The following is a 19,341-nucleotide window of genomic DNA, read 5'->3' as shown; positions in this document are numbered from 1 at the left end:
ATAAAATATTGTATGTTCTCTTCTGTCATTACCTCAACTGATAGAACAAAATTTTCACTCCACTTGCCAGACTCAAAATTTAAAAGAAGCAAGTTAATAACAACTGTCACTCTTCAGCTCCCCTTGAGTCACTCCAATACCCTTGTTCCTGTCTAACCCACCCAATTTTGCTCTTTTCTCCTTTGTTACCCAAATTTAATGTGATACATAACTATATTACTCACGTGTTAAAACTTGTTCTGTAATTTGTGTCCTTATAAATACATGATTTGATATTTCTTTGTATTTGATATTTTCCCAAGAGAAATTGGAGTTATAGAATCCCCTTCTATACCTACTCTACTGCTCATTAGTATCTTAAGTATAATGGCAAAAATAATAAAAGAAAAAAACCAACAAATTTAATTGTGCAATGCTCATTATATTCCAGGCACTGTAATAAATAGTATTGATTACTGCCATTTTGCAGATCAGAGAAATAGAGCAACTTGTCCTAGTTTGCACAACTAAAGAACAAGCATTTGATCTTAGAGGTAATGAACCCCAAATGTTCATGTTCTAAACTACTTCTCCCTTCATCCACTCTTTCTTTCCTCTGGGTACCTATTTGTTTAATACTGTAATTACTATCTCAGGTAACTCTGCACAATAGAATTGATGGTGTGGGAAATAATTCTCCTCCTAAAGGATGGTGGGAATATGACTATGGCAAGTGAGAACTCTGGAAGAACAAGAACTACTACTAACATCAATAGCAGCTGAGGAGTACCTGAAAGGTCCAGTTGGTTAAGGGTCTGACTCTTGGTTTCAGCTCAGGTCATGATCTCAGGGTGGTGAGATCCGTGCTCAGAGCAGAGTTTGCTGAGGACTCTCTGTCTCCCTCTTCCTCTGCCCCTCCCACCCTCTCTCTAAAATAAATTTAAAAATCTTAAAGATAGAAAATAGTAGTTGAGATGGATCAGAGATGGCAATGTCTCTTTTTTTTAGATAAAATAAACATTCTACCCCAGAGATCACAATGTAAAGAGAATGGGATTTGGAATCAAAGACTCGAGTATAAAACTAGGTTCCACAATTAATTAGCATAATGATGTTGGATATCACATTATGATATGGTGTCACATTGCCCAGTACCTATCTAGCACATGACAGCATTCAGATATTTGCTTAAGGATTTTTTTTTTGTAATATAATGTGAGCTAGTATGTACATTTCATGAGTATAAATCCTTGCTTGTCTTCTTTAGTAGTTTAATTTTAATGCCCATTGGCACACTGTATGTGTCCAATTGATATTTATTGAACAAACCAATTAGATGATTCAGAAATTTTTAAAAACTTACCTTCTTTATCTCTACAATGGAAATAATATTTCTGATAACTGAGTGGCTTAACATATTTCAAGTTCCTAATCTAGAATATACTTGGTGCTATATTCTAGTAAATATACTTCAAGCTCTATTTCAATAGATGTTAGCTCCCTATCCTGCCCCAAACCCCTGACTAATTTAGGGACTAAGTTACGTGTATTAGTGTTTATTCTAGGCTAACTTAAAGCCTATGATAAGTACATTCTTGAGCTTGGTCCTTTGGATGGGCTTGAAATACAAGAAAAGCTCAGAGAAGAGGGTCTCAATTCAGTTGAATGAAACATATGAAAATTCTAATTAGTGAAAGTTATGCAGTGGATAACTACTGTGCATTCTAAATTATATTTATCCATTACAACTTTGTCATCAAATATTGGATATGGCCTATAGTTAGCGTCACTGTAAATTTGCATTTCAACTGGAGAAAAAGACACCTTCTTTTTGTCTTCACTGATTAACATTTTCAAGCTCTGTAATTTTCTTGCTGCACACAGAAACAAAGCAAGCCAAGCTCATACAGAAAGCCTATTCTCCAAGATATAAATATTTGCTATTCAGAAAATCTCAATGAGGGTTTAGTTATTTTAAACTAAAGAAAGAAAATTACTAGTAATGATTGGTTTCAGCTAACGAAATGCTTTTATGCAAATATGTGAACCCTAAATATGACCTGGAAACAAAAGACTGCTTAACAGTTACTATTAAGCAATACATTAGTAGATCAATTAAACAGAACTTCTTTCTAATGAGTATGTGGTACAGAGGTTTCCATAGAAACCTGGAAAGGAAAAGCCCTTGAATGCTAATTTTTCATTATAACACTGTAAAATACTATAGATCTGGTGGTGGCTGGTAGTAACTGAAGTTGAATTAGGTCACTCTGAAGAACCAACTTCTTGTATTTGTAAGGTGGCTTTGCAAAGATTATGTATTAGATTCTACTGTCTCACTCTTCTGGTATTCAGATATGCCACTCAAATACACCATCTGTCTGGGTAGCCTCTTCAATACAGATCTGTGTCTAATAAGCCTAAAGTTGAGATTGTTCCAAGAAGAGAAACATGCAGAAAAGTTAATATGAACATGGTCTTCACTCCTTTTTATGCTGTTCAAGTGAAACATACTCCGGCACTTTGTGTACCAAAACCATGAAATTGGGCTTTACATTTGTGTTGCAGCTGTGCCAGGGAAGAAACACAGTAATGGACAGAGAAAGAAGTCAAAGTGAAATACAGACCCAATGAAAGAATTGGCCAACCCTATAAGCAGATCTGGAAATAAAATGGTCCTTCAGAGTTATGCTGTGTTGGACCAAGAAAACTGAAACTTTATTCCACCTGTTGATGGAGTTATTGAATGCATATTATGTGGAAGGGATGTGACTGTAGGCAAAACAGCTCCCCACCTTTAAGATCAAAGCGACAGATGACCACTTTTCTCAAGGCTCTCATAGCACATTGAAGGGGAATTGGGCAGCAAATCTGCATGCGCTCACAAAATGCTTAAATCAAATGTTTAAAGGCAAAGATCAAATTAAATCCATACATCTTTTCTTTGTGTATGTAATGAGAATTATCTCAACAACATGGTTAATGCTATATGTGTGCACTGTGATCTCTAATCATCAAAATATCAAGAACAATTAAAACTATCAATTTGAGTTGAGATAATAGTGTGAGATTACATCAAGAGTGAATTTTACATTGTTAAAAGAAAGTGTATAAAAAAAAAAAACAACCTCACCTGTTCATTGTATCAGCATGTGGGGAATCTAACTAAAATAGGGAAATGACAGAAGGAATATTCCCAGATATGTCCCATTCACAAAATAATCACATATGTTTAAGCAAAGGGAAAGAGACCACTACAGTTAAAAAAGTAATTAATGTACATTCATTTGGAAAACATGTAGTTGAAAATACATAATATTTTATAGTAACAGTGTGAGAACACTGAAATTAAAAAAATATTTCATTCTCAAATATGTCAGTGTCTCTGAGACCATAGAATTATAGACAGGAGACATTACCACCACAATGACTAACCTTTAATGTTGTTCAAGTCTGTATGAAGGTTAAGTAGGCTAAGAAGAGTGACAAAACATTTATTAGAAAAATTATTAAAAAAAGAAAAATTATAAAGAAAGATAAAAGCAATTAATTACTCAGGGGTCATAGGAGCTCTACACTCATCAGATTGATCTCTTTATTGAAAATGGTCAAAGGATTTTTGTAGGAGATTCAAGTGTAGAGAAAGAGTAGATGATGAATCAGGGCTTAAAGATGATGAGAATAAAAACTTTGTAAGATCATACATTAATATATAATACCTTCAAAATCATACATATTGATATTAATTACCTCATAATTTTAGTTTAAAAATTAATCTTTAACTTCACACCATTAAAATTTGCATGCTTTTAAGAATGATGAGGATGTCATAGTAATCTTAGACAGTAAATACCTCATTTAGAATCTGATGAACTGGAACAGTCTTAAAATTAGGAGTACATTTTCTGTCAGTGTTTCACCTTCAACTATTAAGTGTTTGAGATGGTATCCTCCTCATGTTCTAGAAATAACCATATAAAAATATAAGCAGTAAGTGTACCTACATGCTGAAACTTAACTTAATTTGGACAGATACTCTAATAAACTATATGTCAAAGTATGATTAAGCAAAGAAATAATTTGGATTATTTAGTCCAATAAGTGTCAAAGATCCAAAAAGGTGATAATGAAGCTAAAGATGAATAATTAATTTGCATATGCTTGCCAAAAACTTCTGGAGAAGGTTAGAGGCAGAGTTAAGTCTAAACTTGGATATGGTGTGGAAATTCATTAACTATTTGAAGAAAAGTGGAATTATTTGTAATACTATATACATTTCAATAGGTTTTCATGTGTCAATTTTATAAAACAAGTGGAAAAATTTCACTTGAAATCCTGTTTTTTTCTCCCTTCTCGAATAGATGTTATCGAGTAATGAGATAGCTCTTCACAGGTCTAATATGTGCAAATGATCTGCCTTACTTATATATATAGTCTCCATCTTTTGTCTTTTGTGCAAACAGAAGAACAACACTGCTCTCATTTTTAATATCGATTTCGTATGGTGAAACTGCATTATCAACAGGTTATTTGGCATTTTATTTACAGAATGTTCTGCTAGTTCTAATGGGGTGTGTATGTGTGTATTTTTCAACCACTCTTCCTTTACAATTGAGGTTTTTGTGGTACAAGTGATAACTCATACCAAACAAAATATATTTAGCTATATGAACTTTATGAAACAGCTCTATGTTTGGCAATGTTCTACATTACAGTGAAATTAAATAAATCTATTTAAATAGCCTAAATGGGAGCCTATAGAGACATCTCTGCCTTATTTTAGAATTAGTTGATCATGAATATTTTTCTATATTTAAAAATATGTAAAATTTGCTATGAGAGTGGAACTTAAATAATTTCACACACACACAAACACACACACACACACACAAGATAAGTATGTGAGGTGATGGGTGTGTTAATTAACTCCATGGAGGGAATCCTTCCACAATATATATGTGTATAAAATCATCATGTTGTATACTTTAAATATCTTACAATTTTATTTGTCAATTTTATCTCACTAAAGCTGGAAAAAAAGAATGGCTAGTAAAAATGGATTAAATACATAAATCAAAACAGGACAAATAAAATGTAGTAAAATAATGGTAATTCTGTCCATTCATATATTAAAAAATATTTAAAGCACTAAAAAGATTTTTCTGTATATAAAAATATCAGAAAACTGGTCTATACCTGATATGCTTGGGGTTGTAGTAACAAAGTTAAAACTGTAAGAGTTGGAGGGAAACAATCTTCAGTCAGTCTTCCAAAGAGCGAAAAATACTAGTTTTAGAAATGATCGTTTGGAAAAGGGGAAATAATTTTCTGGCAAGACTGAGTTAGTTCTAAGTTAAAAGGGTCAAAAGCAGATGATGATTCTGTGGAAAGAGTGTCATTAAAGTGAACTGTGTTAGAATAATAGCTATAAGACGGAAGGATAAGTCAAATGACATTTGATTCAGTTTGAAAAGTTCAAAGACTTTAAATCATTATAGCTAAGGATTGATTTATTTTTGTCCCCCAGCACTAAAAGATAATTTTAAGTGGCCAAATATCTTCATTTTAAGAAAAATGTTAGGGGTATTACTAAAGTCCAAAATGACTTGAGGTTGATAAGACCTTTAAGAGCATGTGTCAAAAAAAAAAATTTGCTCTTGATTTCTCCCTTTCTCTCTCTTTCTCCATCTCTCTTTCTCTCTCTCTTTTTGATGTTATTTTTTCTTAAAATGTTATTCAATCATCCAAAATACAATTGCACTTGGAAAAAAGAATTAAGTAACATGAAATGATTGTTTTAAAATAATTTTTAAAATGTATTCTTAATGACCTTGCAAAAACATTCTCCCTTTGCCCATGGAACTTGTGTCTACCAATTCTTATAATTGTCCAGTTAATCTTCCACTGGGATCATATTTTTTAAATGCTGTCTTATGTATTCTCCCTTCTCATTTTTCCCTCATTTTATTCTTTCACAGCAAAAGCTCATGTTTATTAGAACCTTATTTAAGATGACATCTAAATAGCAGAGAAGTGACTGATAAAGGTTCCTGGGTCTGAAATAGTGGGTCTGAAATAGTGCAGCAGCCCTTCCTTGCTTTGGGGTGTCATGTGTGGAATCCTGAGTTTCTTGCATGCCCCAGAGTGCTGAGGAAGCTATGGGGCATTTCCACCAAGTTCATAAGAAGAAATGCCATGGAGAGGGCTGGAGCTTGACTATTAAGACGATGCTCGAACAGGAGCTACACTGGCCCTAACAATATCTGAGTACCAGCAAAAGGCAAGGCAAGAAACAAAAAAGCAAGGGGAGATTATGGGTCTCCACCACACTCCGATAACTTAGCTAAAGACACTTAAGTAGTGAATACAGTGTAGACCAAAAAATGGCACAAAGGGAGCAGTTTCCTTTCTTCATCATGAGGCATAAAAGCTACCAGCAGCCTTGAATGATCTCAGGGGAAAAGAATAAGTCTGTCAAAAAATAAATCCTGAAGAAATTGAGTTAACTTTGGGCTAAATGGAAAGAAAATATTTTGAATGAGAAAATACTCAACTGGTTTTTTTAAACATCAGGGTTCGGTTATATGTTGTGCATATTTGCATTTCTGCATTCAAACATATATCTGTGTTTCTGATGTCAGTGTCAATGAGAGAGAATGGCTCAAGGGCAATGTAACATCATATATGGAAAGTAAACAGGGCATCATAGGGAAAGGGAGGGAAAAATAAAACAAGATGAAATCAGAGAGGGAGACAAACCATAAGAGACTCTTAACCATAGGAAACGAACTGAGGGTTGTTGGAGGAGAGGGGGTGGGAGGATGGGGTACCTGGGTGATAGACATTACAGAGGGCACAGGATGTAATGAACACTGGGTATTATATAAGGCTGATGACTCACTGAGCTCTACTTCTGAAACTAATAATATACTATACGTTAATTAATTGAATTTAAATTAAAAAAAAATAGAAGCAAGCAAAAAGAAAAAAATAAATGACCATCTCCCCCCAAAAAATTAAAGCAAGATAATTTCCATATTTTTCCTACAAAAGAGGATTACAAACTTTTATAATGCCTACTTTTGGATATTATGGTATTGGATAAAAAAACACTTCTAGCTTAATGCTTCATTCAGTCTAGGTTTCACTGATTTTTTTTCATAACCCGTGCTACCCAAAAGTAGCTTATGATAGAAAAAGACTAGCATTAGAATGTTGTAAAATTAGAGATGAGATTCTAGAGCTGTACTATCTAATGTGATAGCTACATGTCTCTATTGAGCACTTGAAATGTAGTTAATCCAAACTGAGATGTGCTGGAAGTGTGAAAAATCACATTAGATTCCAAAGCCTTACATAAAAGAAAAAAATAATAGAGTGTAAAAGAACTAATATAAAATATTTCATTAATAATAATAGTTTAGTAATAATTATAGGATGAAATGACAGTATTTTAAATATATTTATGTGAATTATATTTTAAAATTAATTTTACTTTTATGATAGTCATTATATTTAAGATCTAATTATTGAGCACTAACTATATGTCAGGGCTACTGCATGTATTAACTTTCTTGAAAAGTCTAAAATGTAGTTCAACCCAGAACACATGATATCATATATGAATTTGAATATAAATAATTGTTTATAGTTCTATAACCAGTGCACATTAAATCTATTCTCAGCAATTATATTCACATTATTTTTGTCATTTGGTACTGGCAATCAACTGCGAGCTATTTGACATAATTTTTGTATTTTTGTATTCTCATAAAGGATTAATATAATACCCTTATCTCAATACCTCAGTTATTCAATAAATATATTTTAAATAACTATAGTTTCAAACTTTAAATTCACCAAGAAGTATTGTACTCTAGTTTAAACCTATGTTGCTATGGTCCAATCCTAGAATCTCAGTTTGTCAATCTAGAATGAGATCAAAGAGTCTGTACTTTTAATCAACACCCCAAGATTTTGATACAAATTATTTGGAAGCTACAGTTTGAGACATGTTGGAAAAGAAGGATAAGAAACTAGGTCTTTAGTTCAGGTGAAGTGGCAATTTAATGTACTCAACCTGAATTTATTGAGCAACTCCTATGTAACAGATAATGTCTAGGTTCTAGATAGATCAGGGAACTAGAGAGATAAAATCCATACCTTCTAGCAGCTCATATTTTGACAGGGATGACTGTCAGGAATAAACCATATCATTTCTAAATGCTACAAAAGAAATAGAAGCATAATATAAGAGAAACTGTGGGAAGGGGGCTAGTTGCTTTACATAGGATTTACAGAGAAAGATGGTAATTTAGTTGAGCCCTGAAATTCAAAAGGTGGATACAAAAAAAAAAAAAATGCTTGAAACATAAAAGAAGAAACCTGAAAAAGCTAGGGTGGCTAGACCGTCATGTGAAGGGTCAGAATTACATGAGAAAAATCTTGTCAAGGAAGGCAGTCTGGTTTAGGAGGGCCTTGTAGACTACATAATGGTGTTTGGATAATAGTAATTGTAAAATATGAAACTGTAAGGCAAATATTAAATTTTTGCCCACCAAGCTTCCATCCCTCTTTTTCCAGGGATAGATTCTTTCTTGATATTCCTTTGGGGAAGATCTCACTGAATGCAATCTGGGAAAAGTCAAAGTACCCTAATTTCTTCCTGGCAATCATACAATTTCCCTCAAATCGGAAAACAGCCCAATAATCCAAAGATAGTAACTGGTTTGATCTAATGTACTCTTTAAAGGAACTTCTGAAGAGACTGTCTATTATTTTCTGCTTTTTACAGTCCAGAAGCTAACATAGCTCTTGAAAGCTTTGCTTTTATTTTGCTTTGTTTTTCCACTTTTTGTTCCCCCTGCTACCACCACCTCTACTGATGTGACCAGACCTGTTCTTTTATATACTCCCCCAGGTGATGGCTCTAATTTTGTGGCTGATCACTCCCAAATTTTTATCTGGCCCTCCTCTACAGCGTTCTATATTTTAATTTAGATGTCTACGAAGTATCTCAAACTAAACATGTCCAAACCAAACCTTTGATTACTGTTCCCGGCAAGCCTGCTCCTTCAGCAATCTCTCCTGATTCCATAAAAGGAAACCTCTGGCTCCAACGGGCCCGGGCTAAATATTTTTGAGCCACACTTGATTCCTTTCTTTCTTTCACTTCCAATAACAAAACTATCAACAAATCCTTCACTCTAGCTTCAGAATATATCCAGATTCCAATCACTTCTTAATACTACCATGACCTCTACTCTAATCCAAAACAACATCATCTATTTCATGGAGTTTTGCAGTAGTCTACTAAACAACCTCCTTTCTTCTGGTATTTTCCCTCACCCCAGTATATTCTCAACATGACAAGCAGACTCAATGTTCCTAAAGGTAAATTAGATTATGCTACTCTCTTTTTTAAAACTCAATAATTGTTCCAGTCGAGGCACCTGGGTGGCTCAGTTGTTAAGCATCTGCCTTCAGCTCAGGTCATGATCCCAGGATCCGGGGATCGAGCCCCGGATCAGGCTCCCTGCTCCGCGGGAAGCCTGCTTCCCCTCTCGCACTTCCCCTGCTTGTGTTCCCTCTCTCACTGTCTCGCTCTGTCAAATATATAAAATCTTAAAAAAACAATAATAATAATAATAATAATAATAATAATAATGATTCCAGTTGCTCTCAGAATAAACCCCAAACATCTTGCAAGATTTAATGAAACAATTTTAGGTGTTTTCTCCCATTCCAACTCACCTCTTACATTTCTTCTTCAGTGATACTGATTTACTTCTGATCCATACTCACAGTCAACTCTTTTATTGGGGTCTTTCCCCCTTTCCCCCTACATGTGGGGAATGCCATTACACTTGATGTCCACACACTTGCTACATTCATGCCTATTACTTAAATTACAAAATATTAATTCTGTATTCAGTTATTCTCTGATCCTCACTTACATAGATCAGTGAGGAGAAATGACTTGTCTACTTATTTTTTAGTACTATCTCATCATCAATACCTACCTAGGAAGTTTGTATGCCACGCTTAACCCATGCGATTCTGTAATATAGTTTTACAAAATGTTATCATTGGGAGAAACTGAGTATAGAAAATATAGGGTCTTTCTACATTATTTCTTACAGCTGCATTTAAATCTGCATTATGCCGAAAACATTTAATGAAAAGTACTGAACCCAGAGATTTTCCCCATGTGTGTTTAAAGAGATATGCACAATATTACTTACTGAAAGAGCAAAAAGCAAATTACCAGGGACTAACCTATATGCCCTGCTATAGATGAATGGATAAATTGTGTTGTATTTACACAATACATGATAATTTATGGTAATAACTTTGATATGATGTGATAATACCATTATCAGATTTGTTTATAATTAATTTAAGAATCATTCTAGCTGGTATGCAAATTGGAGGGTAAAAAAGTAAAGCATAGGACAATTTCAAAGGTATAGGTGAGAAATAATGAAGACATAAATAAAGGCAATGGCAACAGAAAATGTGGAGAATGGGACAGATTCATGAGATTCAAGAGATTCTTAATAGGCAGTATTTACTGGTCTTAGAGACCAAAGTGAATGTTACTAATGTCATTAGCAGCCTTATGTTTGTTGGGAACAGTAAGCATTTTAGCCAGAGACAATGTTATATTTTTCTTTGATCTGAATTCAGGCTTTCTCTAGCAAGATGAAGTTAAGACTGAAGGAGTACTGGTTCTAGGACATGATTCTTATTGTTGATACTGTGGTTCTTGGTTTTGGTTTGGTTTGTTTTCCTATCTTAAGACAAAATTCCCTACATGTTGACACTGGGTGACCAGCCATCTCAATTTCTGGGACTGTCCTGGGTTTAGCACTGAAAGTCCCACATCCAGAGAAACCCCTTAGTCATAGACAAATTGGACTTGTTGGTCACCATAGCACAATAGAACATCCAGCAGTTAGAAATAATTTCCTCATGGCATACAGGTTATTTTATAGTCTGTAATTATGTTTGGCCGAGAGATATAGAAAATATGACATATAAATTATATAATTACTTTTGCATAAATGAAGTAGATTTATAAGACAACAGTTTCAGTTCTAGGTGGTCCAAACCCATTTGCTGAAGCAAAAGTGCTTTTTTATTGACTTGAACATGCATATTTCATTACTGCACATGGATATTTAAATAAATTTCCTTAGATAAGATAGCAAGCATAAGTTTCTGAAAATTTCTTTATGGTATACAAAACATTTTAGAGACAGACTTGAAACTAAGTACTTAAACATCACTTTACAGTTTTATTTGTGTGAAGTGTGGGTGTTATTGCTTTAGTTAATCAACACGGTAAAGATGAAACATAATTTCATGAGTGAGCTTTGGTGACAGGTGGTGCTTATGACATAGTTTTATATAAAACAATTGTTTCCAAATCCCATTTGAAAGATTGTTTACTTTTTACAAAGAAAGAATGGCTTTTTTCAAAATCAGCCTAACTTCCCCTGTTTTTCTGACTTACTGAAGTGTAATTAATTGCAAGCTTATCTCTGATGTGGGATTTTGTTTATGGCATTTTGACAGGTCTGCTTCATCCTTCTTTCATAGGGCCAACGCATGGACTTTGTCAAGTTCAAGTGCTGTCATGATTCCATTGGCCAGAAAGCATTCATAGAAGGAGAGGAAATGCTCTCCACTACAACATGGGCCTAGTAAACTCAGAAAATTGAGAATCAGTTTTATATACATGCATACAAACACTTAATATGTTTAATATATAACATAATGAAAACATGGAAAGCCATTCTACCAAGTTGGGAGATTCATGTATCTATGTTCAACATAGTGCTATTAATTTAATACTGTTATTCTATATTTAATTTATAAGATTATTGATTTAGAGTTACAATACATCTATAACCGAATACTTCATTAAGGAAAATGTTACAGTAGTTGCTATAGAATTTTGTTTAGCTATACTTATATATAACAATTGTCCAATAAATATTTTAATACAATGCTTACTTTGGATTGTGGTTTATTTGTAATGTCTGCTTCTGAGATTTGCTTTATTATTATTTTTACAAACCAGCAACTTAAAAACATGCAGCTTTGTAAATCAACAATAGCCTTTATGCCTTTTTTTGGTTGTGTATCGGCTTTCCATTTGAGAAAATGAAAATAGGATTTACATGTACAAGTATGGATTCCAATGAAAACTAGAATGATTAAAGCACCATAAGACTCTAAGATATTATTTAGTTTAGATAGAAAGTAGCTCCTAAATATTTATCTTAAATCTCTAAATGAAGTTAGTAAATAAGCCACACATTATAGAAAAATAACTTCACTAAGTTACTCTTAGTGGGTCAGCTATTGATTCATTTATTCAACCAGGATTTATTAAGGAATAAGCACTGGCAATAGCATAAATATCCATGTCATTATCATATGGGGCTTAGAATTTAGTTGTTTTGTTATGGCAGCCCTAGAAAATTTATACAGTATGTTTATCTGTATCTGTATCTCTACTTGTATCTATATTTATATCCAATTTAACCTTTGCCCTATGATGGCAGAAAGCCTAGAGAATTCTCTGAATAGTTCAACACACGAATTTGAAATTTAGGGCATTCACAACACAGAATATCCTGCCTTTCTCTATGCTTCCTGTTTTGTTTTGTTTTTGTTTGTTTTATTTCTTTAAAAAGCAATAAGCTCTTGATCTAGACTGAGAAAACTAAGCCTTACATAAGCATGACTTTTGTTGTTTAAAAGTGGGAAGCTTAATAAAACATATTATTTTTCCTGTGGAAATTTCTAGTTCCGTGACTTTCTTAACACAATTTCTATAGAAATATAAAATATAACAAGTTGAAAAATATTTTAGGTTTTTTTTTTCCTTAACTACTTGATGAGATAATAATGGGATTTGTTGAAAGAATGGAGGAATAAAAAGGATTATTATAGGATTAGAAAGAAATGCAGGCCAATGACGTAGCCTCTATGTTCATCTTCCTTCAGAGAGAGCACTGCAGGGTTTTCCCTATTGATCCCTTGCGTTCATTATTGTTCCCTTATAATTGATCATTCATGTCACTAATAATCTGGTTCTATACAGTACATATATATTTATAAATATATATATTTATATTATTTATTACATATACCCATTTTAAGTAATCTCTACACCCAACGTGGGGCTTGAACTCAGGACCCCAAAATCAAGAGTCAGATGCTGTACCTACTGAACCAGCCAGGCTCCTCCTAGATTTAACTATATTTTTAAAATACATTAAAAATAAAAAGAAGAAAACTAAAATATGTTCTATTACCATCAATATATATGCAATCGATATAATTGTACTTGGGGGGGAGTGTCGGGGTGAGGGGGAAGTGTCAGGTGTGGCCAGAGGCTCAGATGGGAGAAAATGGACAAATTTTTTATTTTTTAACCTGAGTGATAGGTTGCAGGACAGTTTATTATTCTATTTTGCATATGTCTGTGGCTTTTTTTCAGAATAAGTAAATTAAATAAATAAATGTTGTCCATGTTAAGATTAGAATAATCAAGTATTTTAAATAGATGAAAGTCTTCCATTGTCCCAAACACTCCAAACATCATTTTCATGTAATTTTTAATGTAAAAAATGCATATAATTATATATATGTGCCCACGTATATGTTCCTTTTTAAAAGAATTATACAAAGGGAAATTTAGGATACATATTTTTCTGCACTTTGCCATACTACATGTTTTTTTGTTTTTGTTTGTTTATTTACACATAACAGTTATCATTGTTAAATACAATGGCATCATGTTTTTATGAATGTATTGTGCTTAATTAAACTAGTTCTCAATTATTTGTAATGTTGATGTTACAAACTGTGATGCAGCAAATTACTTGTTATAAATCAGTGAATTTCTGTGGGTACATACTCTAGTTAAATTCATACTACTGAGGTTGATAGATATATACATTTTGAACTTTGATGGACAGTATAAATTTTTCTCCAGAAGCACTGCACCTGTTTATAGTCCCAGAGGATATTAAAAGGCCACTTCAATCTGAATAAAATCTCATTGTTTCTTGGATCTGCGTATTTTTTCTGCAACTTTTTTTTTATAATAAAAGGTATTTTGAATGAGTTTTTTTTAAAGTAAGGAATTTACCTTTCATTTTATATTGAATATGTTTTCTTTTCAGTTCATCAGTTTCTAATTTCAACTTTGTGTATTATTTTTGATAAGAGTTATTACCCTATGGATTTTATATCATGTATTAGTTGGAAAGCCTATTTTCATTGTGTGATTATTAAAAATTTGGTCTATATTTTCTTAATCTAGATCATATATACCTTTAAAATGTATGAATCTTGGATCTATTCATAATGAATTTTTTTTCAAAGATTGGAGTAGGGTTCTAATTTTATTTTTTGTTGCCCACTTATCCTAGTATTGCTTTATTCATTTTTTAAATCATTCATTAGTTTATTCATTCATTTATATTTTAGGATAATGGCAATGATACAGTCAAGATAGACAATATTTCCATCACCACAAAAATCTCTTACCATGCCTCACTCACTTCACTCTTACCCACACCCTCATTATCACCTGGTAACCACTGTAAAACTATAGAAATGTTCATTTAAATGATTTTGGTCATTTCAATAGTGTTATATAAATAGGAACAGTCAGAATGTAAGCTTTTGGAATTAGTTTCTTTTCACTCAGCATGATTCTCAGGAGATTCATCTACATTGTGATGTGTATCAGTAGTTCATTCCTTTTTATTCATAAGTAGTATTCTGTGGTATGTATGCACCACTCACTTATCTAAGGACATCTGAGTTGTTTTCCAGCTTTATGAATAAAGCTGCTATAATTTACAAACAAGTTTTTATGTGAGCATAAGCTTTAATTTCCCTAGGATAAATGTTCAAGAGTGCAACAGGTAGGCCATGTGGTAGTTACATGTTCAGTTTTTTAAAGAAACTACAAAACTGTTTTCCAGGGTGGCTGTACAATTTTACATTCTCACCAGTAATAAAGTCTGACTGACACAGGGTCTCCACATCTTGGTCATGGGGGTTTGGTGTTGTCATTATTTTTTATCTTAGCCAACTGCACAGAGTGATTCATTGAATTGCTTTTGCAGCTTTGGGAAAATGTCCTTTGGGAATATTTATGTGGTTCTAGTTCTGGGTTCTTTATTCTGTTCCCATGATCTATGTGTCTATTCCTCTGTCAAAACCACAGTCTGGATTACTGTAGCTATATAATGTCTTGAAATTTAATAGACCAAGTCCTTTAACTTTATTTTTTCTTTCTAAAACAATTTTGCTATTCTAATTCCTTTGTATTTCTTAACTATGTCTATATAAAAAAAAACTTGCTGGGATTTTGAGTGGGATTGCATTAAGTATCTAGATCCGTTTGGTGAGAACTGACATCTTTATCATGTTGTCTTCCAATCCATGGATACAATAAGTCTCTCCATTCATCCAAATCTTATATTTCTTTCATTAGCATTTTGCAGTTTTTAGCATACAAGTCCTGAATAAACTTGCTTAGATGTACACCTAAATATTCCATATATTTGAGTGATTGTAAATGATATTTTTATTGTCAGGGTTCACTGCTACCATAAAGAAGAACAGTTGATTTTTGTATATTTAACTGGTATCTCCCAAACTTGCTGAATTCACTTATTAGTCCTAGGAGTGTTTTTGTAGATTCCTTAGGATTTTCAACCTAGAATTTGTATCATTGACAAATTAAGACAGTTTTATTCTACCTTTCCAAACTGCATACTTTCCTGTTTCCTTTTTTGTTTTTTTTTTGCCTTATAAAACTTCCAACACTTATTAAATAAAAGTAGTGGAAGACTTCTTTGCCTGTTTATTAGAGAGAAAGCATTCAATCTTTTCCCATTAAGTATAATGTTAGCTGTAGGCTTTCGGAGATTTTTAAAAACCAACCTGGAGAAGTTCTTCCTTATTCCTATTTTTCTAAGTTTTTTTTTTTATTTTTAAATCATAAATTGATGTTGATTTTTGTCACACAATTATATTGATGGACTTTTGCATACCGAGCTACATTTGCATTCTTGGAATAAAGTCTACTTGATCATAGTATATAATCATTTGCATATATTGCTGAGTTTCATTTGCTAATATTTTGTTAAGAATTTTGCACATGTATTCATGAGGAATATCAATCTATATTTTTTATACCGTCTTGGTCTCAATTTGGAATCAGAGAAAATTCTGGCCTTATAAAATGATTTAGAAAGTGTCCCTTTTCCTTTTACTTTCTGGAAAAGATTGTGCAAAATTGGTTTTAATTCTTTAAGCATTTGGTAGAATTCCTCAGTGGAACCACCTGGACCTGGAGATACTTACTTGCTATCAGACTATTCAAATTATTTATCTTTCTTGCTTGAGTTACAGTAGTTTGAGTTTGTTGAGGAATTGGTCCATTTCTTCTAATTTATCAAATTTATGATTGTAGGGTTATTCATAGTATTTTCTTATTTTTTTTTTTACCCTCTGCCTTCTGTAGTGGTAACCCCTGTTTCTTACCTGTTACCGATCATTTGTGTCTTCTCTCTTTCTTTTGTCAGTTTTATCAATGTTATTGATCTTTCAGAAAATTAGCTTTTTGCTTCATTTATTTTCTCTGTTTTCAATTCCATTGATTTCTGCTCTTACCTGTATTATTTCCTTCTTCCTGACTGCTTTGATTTTATTTTCCTCTTTGCTTTCTAGTCTCTTAAGCCAGGAGCTTATAGGACTGACCTGATACTTTTCCTCTTTTTGTAATGTAAGCATTTGGTACTATGTGTTTCCCTCTAACTCTGCTTTAACTGTGCCCCCACAAATTTTGGTACGTTATATTTTCATTTTCTTTCAGCTCCATGTATTTTTTTTTTTTTACTTTCCTCTCTGACCCAAAGATTCTCTACAAGTGTGTTGTTTAGATTCCAAATATTAAGAGATGATCTTCTTATCTTTAAATGATTGATTTCTAGTTTGATTCCATGTGGTCAGTGTACACAATAAGTTCAACTCTTTAGGTGTCTTTTATGTCCTATGATATGATTTACCTTGGTATAAGTTTTGTGGGAAATTGAAAAAAAAATGTATTCTGATATCTTGGAGTGGAGTGTTCTGTAACTGCTCATTAAATCCTAATGGCTAATTGGTTTTTTGAGTTCTTCTTTAGCCTTGCTAATTTTGTGTCTAGTTGTTCTATCAATTTTTGAGAGATGGGTTTTGAAATCATCAGCTATAATTATAGATTATTCATTTGAGTCAAGCATAATGTTCAAATTTTTTAATGACTATTAGCTATTTGGAAGTCCTTAACTAGATCAAATACACCTTCTATTTATCCAGTTCTTTGATTTGTTATAGTTTTTATCTCATGGAACATTTTTCTTAACTATTTTTATTTGTTGAACAGAATGGTTTATTTCATTCACATAAGACCAATGTCATTTGCTTATAACTATTTTAAGTTGCCATAAATGTTTAATTAAAGTAGTATACTTAACTTTTCTGTAATTAAGTACAGAAGAAGAAACTGTGTGTGTGTGTATGTCTGGGTAATGTTATCTATCATAATATTATATACATTTGCATATCAAGAATTTTGCATTTTAGAGTCAAACATTATAATGTTGTCATTTCATTCTAAAAAACAAACTAAAGTTTAAATAATGTGTTTTAAATAATTTCTACTAGAAAATTATAATTTTACCTTAAAACTATTTTTTGCTGAAAATATATATTTTCCTTATAGTATCAAAAGATGTGTTTTGACAATAAAGTGTCAGAAATCTATGATTCCATAGCAACCTATTTGAATAATAAAGAAGAGACTAAGAACGGTTTTATATATTTAAAAAAGTAGACCTTGAGTACGTTGACAACTATGAATTTTTTACCAGAATAAATTATAATGGAAATATGACTTCCTACAGATTTGCTACACAATCCATTTTATTATTTGAAATAAAAATAGAGATAGTCCTAATTCCTGTATATTTAGTTTCCATTGTTGAATTGATTTTAAATCCCATATTCAAAGCTATCTTACTGTCTCCTACATTTTTATAGGACTATTCAGATTTTATTGACGCAATCATTTTTGGTGTTGTTTGCCTTATTCTTTGTTTTCTTTCTTCTATTATTTTTTCATGGATTTACTGAGTGTCCCACAGTGTACACAACATGATAATATTTACTCTGTAAAATCAGAGACATCTAAAGTTACATTGTTGCACGGCATTTTAGATATGATAGGACAAAATGCCTAAATTTATAAGGCATTCAAAACCCTTGATCTGGGACGCCTGGGTGGCTCTATCGGTTAAGCGTCTGCTTTCAGCTCAGGTCATGATCCCAGAGTCCTGGGATCAAGTCCCACATCTGGCTCCTTGCTTGACAGGGAGCCTGCTTCTCCCTCTGCCTGCCATTCCTCATGCTTGTGCTCTCTCTCACAAATAAATAAATAAATAAAATCTTTAAAACAACAACAACAAAAAAACCCATGAACTTCCCAAATTTAAACCAATGGCTGCATTAAAAGGAATTATCTATGAGGAGAATACTTTGTAAGTTACTTTACCTTTCAGAGTATATAATTTGACATATTTGAAAATTTGATTTAATAGTTAAGTGCATACAAAAAATCTTTGCCTCCATAAAGCCTTTATAAAACATCTATTTTCAATATACTTACAAACCTGGAAATGAAAATGTTAATCTGTAATGCCACTGTGAACACAGTTCTGCTACAGTGTATATTTAATGGTATAATTTTTTTTCTCTTTAGAATGTAGCAAAAATATGTCAAGATTTTCCATCAGTCCCTGGTATACTAACAAAGGGACCCAATGACATGCCTTGACTTAAGTACAGACTACATTAAAAAAGCCAGCTTCAACCATCATCCTCTGAGAAGCTTTCTCCAGTCTTGAACCTCTCAACACAATGACGTTAAATGAGATAACTCAAGTACTATAGTTTTGTTTTATTTCTTCTCTTTCCATACTGAAAGCTTCATAATTCTGATACATTTGATTTCTGATTAATCTCAATATTCCTTTTCACAGCTTAACCTATAGAAAAATCTGTTCTATATTATTAGTTTTCTTATTACCGCTATTCATGACTTTCTGAGCACCCACCGTGCCTTTAGAACAGTACAAGATATAAAGATACACTGAAAATTGAAGACAGAAAGGGAGAAATGAAAATGCCAAATGAGAGGGTGATTACACCTCCAAGAGGTAAATTTACCAGCATGTATGCACTTGCTTTTTATATTTCAATATTATGATCCTTATTATCTTT

This window comes from Zalophus californianus, chromosome 5, assembly GCF_009762305.2.
Source record: "Zalophus californianus isolate mZalCal1 chromosome 5, mZalCal1.pri.v2, whole genome shotgun sequence".
Taxonomy (NCBI): Eukaryota; Metazoa; Chordata; class Mammalia; order Carnivora; family Otariidae; genus Zalophus; species Zalophus californianus.
Note: the sequence above shows the minus strand (reverse complement) of the source record.